Below are 14104 nucleotides of genomic sequence, written 5' to 3' on the forward strand. Positions count from 1 at the left end.
CAGTAGTTGTTTGGCCGAGGACGTATTATGTCCTGTCTTTACCATACTCGTTATAGTGTTTCATCGGTTATTTTCAACCAGTAAGTGATTATTTCAATTGTTTTATTCAGTTTCACTTATCGGTTCTCTCTTGCTTTGTACAATTGATCTTATGTATATTGATATTTTTAGAAAATAACTGATTGTTTAACTATCACTTGAAAAAGACCTGAACCTGAGGTCGAAACGTTGTGACTTTACCATCTAATAAATTGCCAGTTCTGTCAAATTTAAGAATTATTTGTTGCATAGAAAAAAATGTTAAATACAGAAGTCGTAGGGTTTTAACTGACGCATCACATAGTAATATCAGTATGACCTTGCACAGCTTCATCAGTTTTTGGAAGGTCACCTTGAAATTTTAAATGGAAACCCCCATTTTTTATTACATATTCTTGTAGCTTATCTCAAGAGTTTTCCAAAACACTGTGATACAATGTTTCTGCGTTAAATATTTTTAGAATTATAAGGCTTAAAAGTTAAAAATCGAAGAATGATCCGGCCAATGAAGGCAACATTGTTGCAATTTGTCTACCATAAGCAAGATTGCTGGCAATTTGTTAACGAATGACAACATCGTTGAGGATTTACATAGTACAAGTTTTATAATAAATGTTTGAACTGCGCACCATTCACGGTTTAACAATGTGCAATACGTTCATAAAAATTGGACACAGCATTTCTAATTATATTTCCATCAATTAGAGCAGCTTCTTCGAGAATATGATTGTGCAGATCCTCCAAATTGTTTAGTTGTACCCTATGCACCCTGCTCTGAAGATAACTCCACAGGAAGTAATCAAGCGGCGTTAAATCCGGCGATTTAGCTGGCCACTCAATCTCTCCTCTCCTCCCTATCCATTGATAAGGAAATACTATGTCCAAATAAGCACGCACATGCCTATCATAATGTGGTACAGCACTGTCTTGCTGATACTATGTCTCGGCAAAATTTTCACTTGCGACCTGTTTGATTGTCGGGACTATCTGATCTCTTAACATGGCTTCATATTTCTCTGCTATCAAATCGCCATCAATGAAGAAGGGCCCAATTAATACATCCTTCAGAATATCTGGCCAGACATTTAATTTGTGTGGATATTGAGTATGGTTCTCCAATACATCCAGTGAGGATTATTGTCACTCTCATATCTGCAGTTGTGTCTGTTACTTTGACTGTTTAATTGAAAGGTTACTTCATCGGAGAAAACGATGTTAAATAGGAAGTTGGGATCGGTGTCAATTATTAAGTCGTAAAATTCCAGACGACGATTAAGATGTCGTTGTTGTTAAGATCTTGTACTAATTTAACTTTATAGGGATGAAACTTGATAAGCTTTTAAAGTTTGTGCACAGATTTATAGTCAATATCATATCGTTGACCTGCTTTACGAAGGGAGAGATGTGGATCAAGAACAAATAATTGTGCAACATCTAATTGTTTTTCTTCATTGGTCGCTGATGCTGGTCGTCCTGGAATCTGACAATTTTTCACTATACATAACTGTTCAAAACGCTGAATCGTTCGAATCACGGTAGATTTTGAAATAAGAGACTGACCGTTACGAAAGGTCTGATTAAAGAGCTCCCTTACTTCATTGTATGATCGCCTACGATCCCCTCAATTTCGTATTATCAAGAGAGATACTCTTTTTTGTTCTGAAAGATATGCCATGATAATGGAACAAAAATAATCCAAATAAATACCATAATACAGTATACAAAGAAAAATAAAGCGGAACAATATGAAAAAATCAAGAGATACTAATTTCGCGCTTGTGTGTATGTGCACGCGTCCGAAGAACTCAATATTTTCCGAGTTATCCACAAAACCAAAATATATAAATCAGCAGAGATAATACATCAGAGTTAAGAATCTGCATTTCTCTTCCGATTACCGTAGCCTTTCTTTTCTCTTGCGTCTTAAAAAATCCTATTGTATATTCTTGTAGCTTATCTCGAGAGATTTCAAAAACACTATGATTATATGTATTATAGGGCTTATACTTAATACCGTATGGTCAATAACACATCTCGGTAGACTCGCCCTCCTGGGCGAGATGAGCCCAGTCTAGATAGTACCAAAAGATACACGGGCATATACCGGCGTCGGGTGGAGCTCTTGAGCGTGTTTTATAATAGTCCAAGGGTCTCCTCCCACTAATTGTAAGTATCCGGGATGGCAGGTAGAGGAATTTTAGTGAGAAAGAATCTTATACTCTCCCCGGCGAACTCCCCCAGAGGGACGGGAGGGGGCTTCCTAAAAATTTCCCCTCTTAAAAAAAGATTTCTACGGGGAGAGGTGCAGGAAGAGGGATAAAGCCTCTCCCTCATCCACATTTTTACTGTTTATACTAATTTTAAAATTATAAAATAGTAGTTGCGTGGGTGATCTTTGTAATATATGTCAAGGTCAAATTCTCACTTTGCGTGGACAGTCGAAAACACACGCAAACTTTTAAATGTTTTAATAAACAACGAGCGAAGGTTAAAACCTCTTGCAGATTACTCAGGAGGATGACCTCCTGATAAAATAAAATATGTCAAAGTGATTCGAGCTGCTTCCCCTAAACTGCATAATTACTAAAAAAGTATATAAAGTAACGCGGTAGCGTTGCGACGCCAAGTACGTAAAAACCAAGGTTCCAAGCAATAATCACTGCATAGACGTCGAGCGTTGCCAAATTCATTGCATAAACGTCGAGCATATAGCTTATCCGGAATTTCATGCCAAATTCATGTCAAACAAACTTTTGATTAAAATAACTCAAGAACTAAAGCCATATTTAAAAATCTAACGGCACTTTAATACTATAATATGGATGTAAGCTTTCGATCGCGACCAATTCGAATAAGATTGGTGCAGTCAATCATGAGATATTGTAATTGAATGTTAGAATTGTGACGTTTCGTTCTTCTCCTTTTCCGAAATCAGGTTCAGACTCACGTACGTATGCTCGCACATACACATGCAAAGCGATTTTATCCGGGAGGGAGGAAGGGGGGGGAGAGAGAGAGAGAGAGAGGAGAAATTTATAAGATATTTACAAGAAGATATGTCCAATGCGACCCGGGCACGCCAAGTACTTCAATGTCGTCAGGCGATAAGAAAGTATCCATGGGAAATATTTAAAGAAAATACTCAAATTGAATTGCTTCTAGGTACTTGGCTAGTTAACAATTGATTTTATATGTAGTTTTGATTTTTGTAATAAATATTTTTTAAACTTTTTGTTGCGTATAAGTTGGAACTTTTTATATACTTGGCATAGTTTTTTCACCTTTGTAAGGTTTTTTAGTGGGATAAGTATATAACAAAATAAGCAGTGAATAAATAACTATATACAACACGAAATTATAAATAATATGAGTAAAAATATGATAAAAGCAGCATCCTGTCAAAATATTGTTTTAATCTTTCGCCTTATTAAATAGATAAGTTTACTATATACTAAAATAATAGATCTTGAAAGATTAGCAATACCCCTAGATTTGCATTCCAGCCAGACGTCACGGAGATAATGTTTTTACACATTTTCAAGTGCAAATATAAACTCAAACCTTGCGTAGGAGCTTTTATTAATCTTTTCAAAATCTATCATTTTAGTATATGGTAGACTCATCAATTTAGTAAGGCGGAAAATTTAAACGTTAAATTGCCAATAGACATAGCACTATTATTCACTATTATTATTTGATTTATAAAATTAAACCACGATATTAAAACACTCATCAATGTGTTGTTCTAAACGATAAATTTTTTTAAATATAAGTTCGGCCATATAATGCATAATGCAAATAATTAATAAACAACTCTAGAATGTATTTACACTTACTTCACGACAAAACTTTGTTCAGTCTATAGCAATATGAATAGATATATCCCTCTAAAAAAACCTTACAAAGGTAAAAAATACGCCAAGTACATAAAAAAGCAAAACTACGTATGATCAAATCCATAGTTAACTAGCCAAGTAGCTAGAAGCAATTCAGTTTGAGGATTTGTAATTTGAAATAATACTTGGCGTGCCCGGGTCACATTGGACATGCATTCTTCTAAATTTGTACTGTCTTGAGTATTTTCACTAATGATTCGTAAATCTTTGTATTTGGTAATATTAAAACAAATACGTTTACAGTTTTGCACATTAGCAGAGTGATTATAAATATCCCTTTTCATTACTCACTCAATACAAATAATTTACACATAGAGTTTTACACAAATTATAGGTAGGACGTATGTTTTAATGCGACCCGGGCACGCCAAGTATTATTTCAAATTACAAATTCTCAAACTGAATTGCTTCTAGGTACTTGGCTCGTTAACTATGGATTTCATCATATTTAGTTTTGTTTTTTTATTTTTATGGGTAAATATTCATAAAAGGTCCGACCTCACCGATGACCTTGACCTTGACACATGTTGTCAAGGTCATCACTCTGAGTGACCTTCAAAAGGTTTTAGCCGGCGGTCGTTGTTTATTAAAAAGTTATTAACAAAAAAAGTTTACTTATTTTACATGAATTTTGAGCTTTGTATGCGAACTGAGGACTTCACTGTGACATATATTATAAAGTAAAGTACTTGCGTGAACACAGTGCGTTCCGCCCCCCCTGTGGGGGGGCTCCACTTCCGGATAAAATAACCTAACCTAACCCAAACCTATTTCTGCTTTAAAACGAAAATTTGAGCGACAGCTAAAATATTTTAAAGCAGAAATCCGTGCCGTGTACCAGGTAATCAAAATCTGTACGGTGAAATCTGTAACAGCGGATCCGGCGGGAGGAGGGGCAAAGCGCTTCCTCCCCGCCCTCCCACGAAGCGGGCTGAAAACAAGCGTATGTGTCCGGGGCTCCAGTTTTGGAAAATATAACCTAACCCAAAACCTATTTCTGATTTAAAGGTAAAATTCCATTAAATATACTCTTTCGTAAACGTATATGATATCGTAAAATTATGCTCTATTCATTAAACTTTTTGTTAATAACTTTTAAACAAACAACGAGCGACGGGTGAAACCTAATGCGGGTTATTCGGGAAGGTGACTTTTGTAATATATGTCAAACTCAAGTCCTTCCTTTGCGTGGACAGCTGAAAATTCGTGCAAAATACATTAAACTTTTTTGTTAATAACTTTTTAATAAACAATGACCGCCACTTATAACCTTATGGAGGTCACTCAGGAGGATGACCTCTATAACATATGTCAAGGTCAATGTCATTGGTGAGGTCGGACCTTTTATGCATATTTACCTTTTTATATACTTGGCGTATTTTATTACCTTTGTAAGATTTTTTTAGAGGGATCTCATTACTTTTTGTAATAATTTTTTTATTTCATTAACTTTAAATGTTTTTATGTATTTTTGTATTGCCGCAATAATATGCCATTTTATTTTTGCTGTGAGATCTCATCCAATATAAAAATGTTGAATAATAAAGATTTATCTAATCGTGCAAATCTTTTTAATTCTTCTAATTGTCAAATATAAATTGTGACAATTTAAAATTTTCTCTCTCTCTCCCTCTCTCATTCTTTCTTGGTTTCGTTCTATAAGTATAAAATGTTCCAACTTATATCTTAAATTGTCATAATTTATATTTCAAAATTAGAAGAATTATTTACTTATCATTGTGACGCTATCACGATGATTTCATTTAAAACAAGTAATTTAAAATTTTTATATAATAGTTTTTGCGATTTATATCTTTATCGTAAAATAAAACATTTTCCATGTATTAAAATCATTTTTAATTCATAATAAATTAAATCGTGCATGTGTAAAAGCAGCTTGAGGGACAAAATCGCTTTAAATGTGTATGTGCGAACATATGTACGGGAGTCTGAACCTGAAAAGGAGAAGAACGAAACGTCACAATTCTAACATTCAATTACAATATCTCAGGATTGACTAAACCAATCATATTTGAAGTAGTCGAAACCGAAAGCTTGCATCCATATTATCTTATAAAAGTGCCGTTAGATTTTTTATTACAGCTTTAGTTCCTGAAATATTTTAATCACAAGTTTATGTGACATGTCATATGGTATGAATTCCAGATAAGCTATACGGTAGCGCTTGACGTCTATGCAGTGACTCTCATTGTTCGGAACCTTATTTTTTATTTTTATGTACTTGGCGTCGCGACGCTATCGCGTCGCTTAATTATATTCTGTCATCAATAGTCGTATGTGTGGCGAATTAATCATCAGAAAATATGTAATTATATGATAGGCTGTAGAGGGACAAGATGGCGGTTGGTGAGGTGGGAAGTGTAGAATAAGGCTCTGAAAGAAAAAGGGGAAATAAGTGAGAGCAAGTGACAAAGGAGGAAGAAATTGAGAGAAAGGAAAGAGAGAGAGCGGAGGAGATAGGGCAAATGGAGGAGAAGAAAAAGGAAGAGGAGGAGAGGAGAAAGAGTGGGTTGAAAGGAGAGGTAGGAGTGGTGTGCTGAAAGAAAGGAGTGTTCGGGAAGTTAAGATGAAGAGAGAGGAAGGTATGAGAGAAGCGGAAAGAAGGAGGAGAAGAGATGAGAGGCACGAAGAAGGAGAAGAGAGAGAGGAGAAGGAGAGGAGAGAGAGTGGAGGAGAGTTACGAGAATAGAGGAGAAAAAGGTTAGAAGGATGGAAATGATTACATAAGATAGCAGGGACACAAAGAAGGGCGGTAGGTAAAACAGGAAGATGGAGGTAGTAAGAACGGAACTCGGTAGAGGGCGGCAGAAGGAGAGAATCGAAGCTGGAAATCGAAGGCATGGTCGATGGTTGACACGTGAATCGAGGATCAGGCAACGGAGAAGTTAGTGAGGGAAGAGAAAAGAGGAAAGTGAATGGAGAATGGAAGGAGCGAAAAAGGTTAGAGAAGAAATGAAGGAGATGAAGGAGATGATGGGCAAGATGATGGAGATGGAGGAGTAGGAGATGAAAAGCAGGAGGGAGAGATGAGAAAGAAGAGTGAATAGGTGACAAGGGCAAAAGAAGAAGGAAGAATGAGAAGAAAGGGAGAGGAAAGTGGAGGGGTGAGACGTGAGAAAGGAGAGGAGAGGAAGAGGAAGATAGAAGAGGAAGGTGCGGTGGATGAAGAGGAAGAAGAGTGGTGGAGAGAAGTGGACAAGAGCGAGGAAGAAAGAAGGGAGAGGGAGGAGATAGGGAAGATAAGAGAGGTGGAAAGAAGGGAAAGAAAGGAGATAGGGAAGAGGTTAGAGGAAAGAGAGAGGAGAAGAAGAGAGGGGAAGAAGTGGGAGGAGAGACAGAAGAGGATAAGAGAGGAGTTAGAAAGAAGGAAGGGGAGGGTAAATAAGATAGTATGTAGGGGAATAGAGGGAGAAAATAAAAAAGAGAGGAGGATAACAGTAGAGGAAATGATGGAGGAATTGCTAGGGAGAGAGACAGAGATAGGTGAGGTGGAGGAAAGGAAGGGGGAAGGAGGAAAGTGGGTATTAATAGTAGAGATGAGGGGGAGAGAGGATAAAGAAGATTTGATGGGGAAAAGAGGGAAGGAGTGGAGGAGATAGGGAATAGGGTTAGATGAGGACCTAACGATAGAGGAGAGAAGAATAAGATGGAGGCTGCTGGAGAAAGCGAAAGAGGAGAGAGCAAAGGGGAAGGTAGTAAGAGTGGAAAATAGGAAGATGGAGATAGAAGGGGTGGTGTGGCTATGGGATGAGAGAGAGCAGGAGTTGGTGGAAAAGAAGTAGGGAAAGAAGAGAAGGGCGAGAGGAGGAGGAAAAGAAAAGGAGTGAAGAGGGAGAGGGGGCAGATGGGAGAGGGAGAGAGGGGAAGGGAGAAAGGAGAGAGGTGGAGGGACAAGATTATTGTATAAGGTTTATGGTTGCAGAAGAAGGAAGACAAGGAATGAGAGAAAGGAAAAGGATGGAGAGGACACGAGGAGGACGAAAGAGAGTGGAGACGAGGAGGAATGAAGGAGGAGAGAGGAGGTGGAAGGACAGAATGGAAAAGAAGAAGAGGGTTAAGGGGAGGGAGATAGGTTAGAGGCAATGTAAGGTCGCCAAAGGCCAGGTTAATGAAAGAATGATTGTAAGGGGAAAGGGGAAGGGAAAAGTAAAGATGATGCAAGGGGTTCGGGTACGCTCCCTGGAAAAGCGCCTTTCAAACCCCAAGGGGAAGAAATAAAGACACATACATACATACATACATACATACATACATGATAGGCTGTAATTAAACTTAGACATACTTATGCAAACCATGATGATTATATAACACTTATTTTAAAAGCATTTATGTTTTCCTTTGCTTCTTTTTTTATGAGTTTACTTATATTATAATATACTTATAATAATGGTTGCCACATGGTATTAAATACGACTCATTATAATTGTAAATTATCTTGTTATCACATCGAGGACATTAGTTAACAAGATTTTCAAAATTGTATGTTAAGTAGATAAATTCGTAAAGTAACATAGTAACTACACGAAGCAAAATCTGAAACTAATAGAGAATAGAACAATAACGAATGTTCTATCCGGAAGCAGGCTTTCTATCTTTATAATGTAAACAGTCTAATTATAAGTAAATATTTACAATGTTTATCTCTCTTTCTTTCGAGGAGCATTGTATCGTCTCGCACGAAATATACAGGGTGTCCCAGACTTACCGTATCACAGGTTCAGGGTAAACGCCTGACGTAAGGAGTCCGATTGTATTTACAGACTCTACATCAAACAACATAATTGAAACGCTGTTTCGAGATATTTGAAATTTCTATATTTTTTCCTCTTTACATTTTTTAAAACGCAATAATAATGTAACAAGGATATAAGTTAGAGTTAGATTAGATTAATTATTTTGCGGGTGAGAGGCGAAGCTTCCCACTTCTAATTCCACTTATTTCCTTAAACTGTTTTGTTAATAATTTTGTTATAAGAAGTGACCGCCACTTAAAACTTGTAGGAGGTTACTATAAGAAGTTGTACACCTATAATTATATCTTTCTTACACCAGTCTTCAAATTATTCACATTATACACGTACTTACGCTATCGCATCTCAAGTTCGTTACATTTAAACTCCATTTCCTTTCCGCCTGTCTTATATAATTCTTTATTGTCTTCGGCACTATACAGAGTATCTCATGATTGAATTAATTTTCTTCAGGTGTTTAACCATCATGACTAACACTTTCGTATTATTTTCTTGTATTTTTAATATATTTTTGCCAGAATATTATATATGTATGCATAATTGCTAAAGCGCAATGAGTAAAATTATGTGTTACATTTAATTGATAACTCAACAAAGAGTGACCCCAAAAATCGCCTATTTTTGGTCCCGCGATATTGGAATTGAATTGTGTGCCAAATGGTGTCTTATGATAAGACATCAATCACCAAAAAGTTTTAAGTTGAGGTGAGAATTAGTTTCAGAGATATGGAGGATCAAAGTAGTCACAATTCATTAACGCGTCAGCTCATAACGCTTTAAAACACGAAGTTTTATGTCAATCTAATAATTTAAAACTTCGTATCCAGAGGTTTTGCTGAATTGTTGACAACGAATTTCAAGTCAGATTTAAAAAATTCAAAATGGCTGATTAAATATGGCGAATAATATATTTAAAAAATTCATGACTCAAAGTTACAAAATCGATTTTCGAATCCTAACGAATTTTTATAAATTGTTGAATTATTATTTTATATTAATTATATTAATTTTATAATTACTCTTGTTTCATTATGGTATTGTTGTTACCATAATTTTGTTTCTGAAAATATAATTTCAGATTTGTAATCAGCAATCCAAGAAACCCCTAGATATTTTTTACAAAAATTAAAAAATTTAATAAAAAAATTAAAACATTTTTTTAAATATATGGTTCGCCATATCTAATCAGCCATTTTGAATTTTTAAAATCTGACTTGAAATTCGTTGTCAACAATCAGCAAAACCTCTGGATATGAAGTTTTAAATTATTAGATTGACATAAAAATTCGTGTTTTAAAGCGTTATGAGCTGACGCGTTAATGAATTGTGACTACTTTGATCCTCCATATCTCTGAAACTAATTCTCACCTCAACTTAAAACTTTTTGGTGATTGATGTCTTATCATAAGACACCATTTGGCACACAATTCAATTTCAATATCGCGGGACCAAAAATATACGAAAAAACCACTGATTTTGGGGTCACTCTTTGTTTAGTATCCATTCAGTATTCAGAGGTTATTCATTTATATTCAACAAGTAAAAGATCTAAGATAACGAGAATAATAATTGGGATATTAAAACATCGTTGCGATAATGTAATCCCTAAAAACACCTTTTTAAAAAAAAATGAAATATATACGCCAAGTACATAAAAAATTCCAATTTGCCAAAACTCAAAACTAAATTTCAAATCAATAGTTAACTTGCCAAGTATATAGAAGAAATTCAGTTTAAGTATTTTATCCAAACGTTTTCCATGCATACTCTCTTATCACATGACGACATTGAAGGACTTGGCGTGCCCGGATCGCTTTAAAACGTACTGTCCTACCTATAAGAGACACAAAATCATTTGCAAGTCATTATTGAAAATTATCAAGATACAAGATACAGTACAAATCAAGATATTATACAAATTTATAAGAATACATGACTACTGCGATCCGGGCACGCCAAGTACTTCAATGTCGTCATGCGATAAGAGAGAGTATGCATGGAAAACGTTTGGATAAAATACTCAAACTGAATTGCTTCTGTATACTTGGCAAGTTAATTATTGATTTGATATTTAGTTTTGAGTTTTGGCAAGTTGGGATTTTTTATGTACTTTGCGAATATATTTCTTCTTTTTTAAAAAAGGATTTTTAAAGGATTAATATTTTTCTAAAATAATATGTATGCACTCTTAGCATTTCGAGGCCAACGACATGTCTCAACTTTTAAATCATTTGTAGATATCCATTTTGGTAAAAATTGACAATAACGGAGGCCGCCCTGATGACCTTGACTTTGATATATATTGTCAAGATTACCCTCCTGAGAGACCTTCAAAAGGTTTTAGTCGTCGCTCGTTGTTTATTAAAAAGTTATTAACAAAAGAAGTTTAATAATTTTGCATGACTTTTCAGCTGTCCACGCGAAGCAAGGACTTGAGTTTGACATATATTACAAAGGTCACCTTCCCGAATAACCCGCATTAGGTTTCACCCGTCGCTCGTTGTTTGTTAAAAAGTTATTAACAAAAACGTTTCATAAATTAAGCATAATTTTACGAAAGAGTATATTTGATGGAATTTTAGCTTTAAATCAGAAATAGGATTGGCTTAGGTTACATTTTCCGAAAGACCCTGGACACATACGCTCGTTTTCAGCCCGCTTCGCGGGAGGGCGGGGGGAAGGGTTTTGCCCCTCCCCCCGCCGGAGCCGGTGTAAGAGATTTCACCGTACAGATTTTGATCACCTGGTACACGGTACGGATCCCGGCGGGGGGAGGGGCATAGCCCCTCCCTCCCCGCCCTCCCGCGAAGCGAGCTGAAAACGAGCGTATGTGTCCGGGGCTCTAGTTTCGGAAATACCAGGTTAGGTTAGGTTAAAGCAGAGAATACATTGTATTTAACTGTTTGTGCTTTTGGTTAAAGTGAAGAATACTTTGTACTTACATTAAAAGAAACTATTCTATATATTAACGATTCACTGCTTTAAATGACTTTCCTTCCTGCGTTGATATACATATTCGTCGTTTATATCTTTCAATATGCAAAATAACTATTATATTTTCGAAATTTCTTTTGTTAATAACTTTTTCATAAACAACGATCGACGACTAAAACCTAGTGCGGGTTATTCGGGAAGGTGACCTTTGTAATATATGTCAATATCATGTTCTTGCTTCGCGTGGACAGCTAAAAAGTCGTGCGAAATCATTACACTTTTTTTGTCAATAACTTTTTAATAAACAACGAGTGACGGCTAAAACCTTTTGAAGGTCACTCAGGAGGGTGACCTCTATACTATATGTCATGGTCAAGGTCATCGGGGCGGCCTCCGTTATTGTCAATATTTACCATAATTTTTATTAAGAATAATCTTTTGATTTTTATAATGTAAATTATTTTTATATTATATAGATAATTTTAAATCGCCAGTGAATTATTGAAATTGCTAATGTTTGATGTTATTTATTCGACCAATCCTGGCACAATGTCGATGTTTGGACATTTTCAAATTTTGATAATTATTAAGCTATACGCTAGCGGGGTTTGTTAGACTTAAAACATAGCGAATAATCCAGTCTAAATCGATAGATTAATTTGAATAAATAATATTCGCTGCGAAAAAATGCCACCCCAGCCAGGGATCGAACCTGGGACCTCCCTCAATCCGTGCGGGTGTCTTAGCCAACTCGACCACCGGGGCATGTAGTGACAATTCTCTTATTTTTAAATATTTCATAATTTTTTTTCTACTTTGCTAGCAATTTTCTCTATGTGATTTATAATATTTTTTATTATAAATACTTTTACTTTTGTTACGTCTAAACTTCACGGTCCCTTACTTTCGTAAGAAACAGATAATAGAATTACAATCGTCTTAGTAATTACCGCGTGCTATTTATCATTCACGCATTATTGAGGCAGAACACTCACGGTTGCTGCACAACCTCAATTGAATTTCATTTTTTTATATATTCGACACACGGTATCAAGCGGGAACCTCACGGGACCGTAAGATACGCAGTACATGTGCCCATCGCGTGATCGTTAAACAAACATCCTCTTGCAGCAACCCTGAACGTTAGCGTATCGTCTACCTTATCACCACGACCGTTGGGTCACCTTGGCCGTGAACACGTGCATTTCGTCACCATGACCATGATCACGCTTTCGCCCGCTTATCAAGGTCTGAAGGTGGCCCTTCGACTTCATCTACACGTGTCCTCCCGTTACCTAACTTTGGGCGTTTTCCCATTGCCTAGTAAGGGCATTTCCCTCTTCGAATGTTTTGGAAGAATCCCCTCCTACACGATTTTTCATATAGTATAAAAAGGGCAGTGGAACCGTCCGAGGCATTCTACAGTTTCCATTCAAATCAACCGGACGTATCAGTCGCAGTTACGATTTCGAGCATTTACAAAAATCATAAGTCACCAACTTAAAATCAGTGCGATCCAGCATCAGCCTATTCTCGTCTCTGAATTTGGAGGAGCCTCAGCGCACCGCACTTTTTTTCTCGTTTCGCTCAACTCTGTCTCTGGACAATCCAACAGTAAGTTTTTAATTGATTATTTTAATTTGTTTCCTTTCTTGCGACTGGTTGTCAAATTTTCTTTATTTGTCTCTTCCTTTTTCTTTTCCCTCTTTATTACACATTTTCACCCTTTAACTCATTTAGTGCCACCCTGCGAAATTAACATTCCGTTGCATCGACCATTACCCCCTCAATTGAGACCAGAGGGGATCACTGACGAGGATGTCGAAGAGTTATTAGACGAGCTTGAATCATTTTTAACTGATCCCGATATTTTCCCTCCACCATACGAAACATCGGCTCCATCGTATTCGCTCATCCCTTTCGATAAACTATCTCAACACGTACATACGTAATATCTCACGGTCTCCTTCTCCAATCCCGCTGGAGGACATAGAAACTTTCGCTGACCATCCTAGTCAGAATTTATCCCCGGCCGATTATCTATTATTTTCCCACATTCCACCTTTCTTTCTTGATCCACCGCCTACCATTTCTCCACCTTTTAACCAACACTGCGAACCCCGAAGAGTCCCAGTGAACGAATCGTAACCATATTTATATTTTCATTATAATTACACTCAATGATATATAATTTCTTTTTTTTGACATCTAATTGTGTCAATAAATTTTATTTTTATTTGTTTATATTAAATTCTGTTTAATTTATTTACCTCCTTCCTTCCTCAATTAATCGCACGAGGTCCTTGTCCCTTGTAATAGGGAGGAATTCGATTCCCTTACATAAAAAGGACCTACGAACAGACATTAATTCGGACGAAGCGTAAGAGTGGCCTTCGGCCGCTGACCTTCTTTCCGATAAATCGGTCGGCTCGACTCGCGTTAATACATGAGAGATACGTGGTT

General features: G+C 36.4%; 1 protein-coding gene across 37 annotated transcripts in view; it reads right to left on the reverse strand.

Moving 5' to 3' along the window:
* Positions 1–14104, reverse strand: part of LOC105276337 — a 334767-nt gene that overhangs the window by 270399 nt on the left and 50264 nt on the right. The window lies entirely within an intron of this gene.

The sequence above is a fragment of the Ooceraea biroi genome, chromosome 6 (genome assembly GCF_003672135.1).
Source record: "Ooceraea biroi isolate clonal line C1 chromosome 6, Obir_v5.4, whole genome shotgun sequence".
In the NCBI taxonomy this organism is placed as follows: Eukaryota; Metazoa; Arthropoda; class Insecta; order Hymenoptera; family Formicidae; genus Ooceraea; species Ooceraea biroi.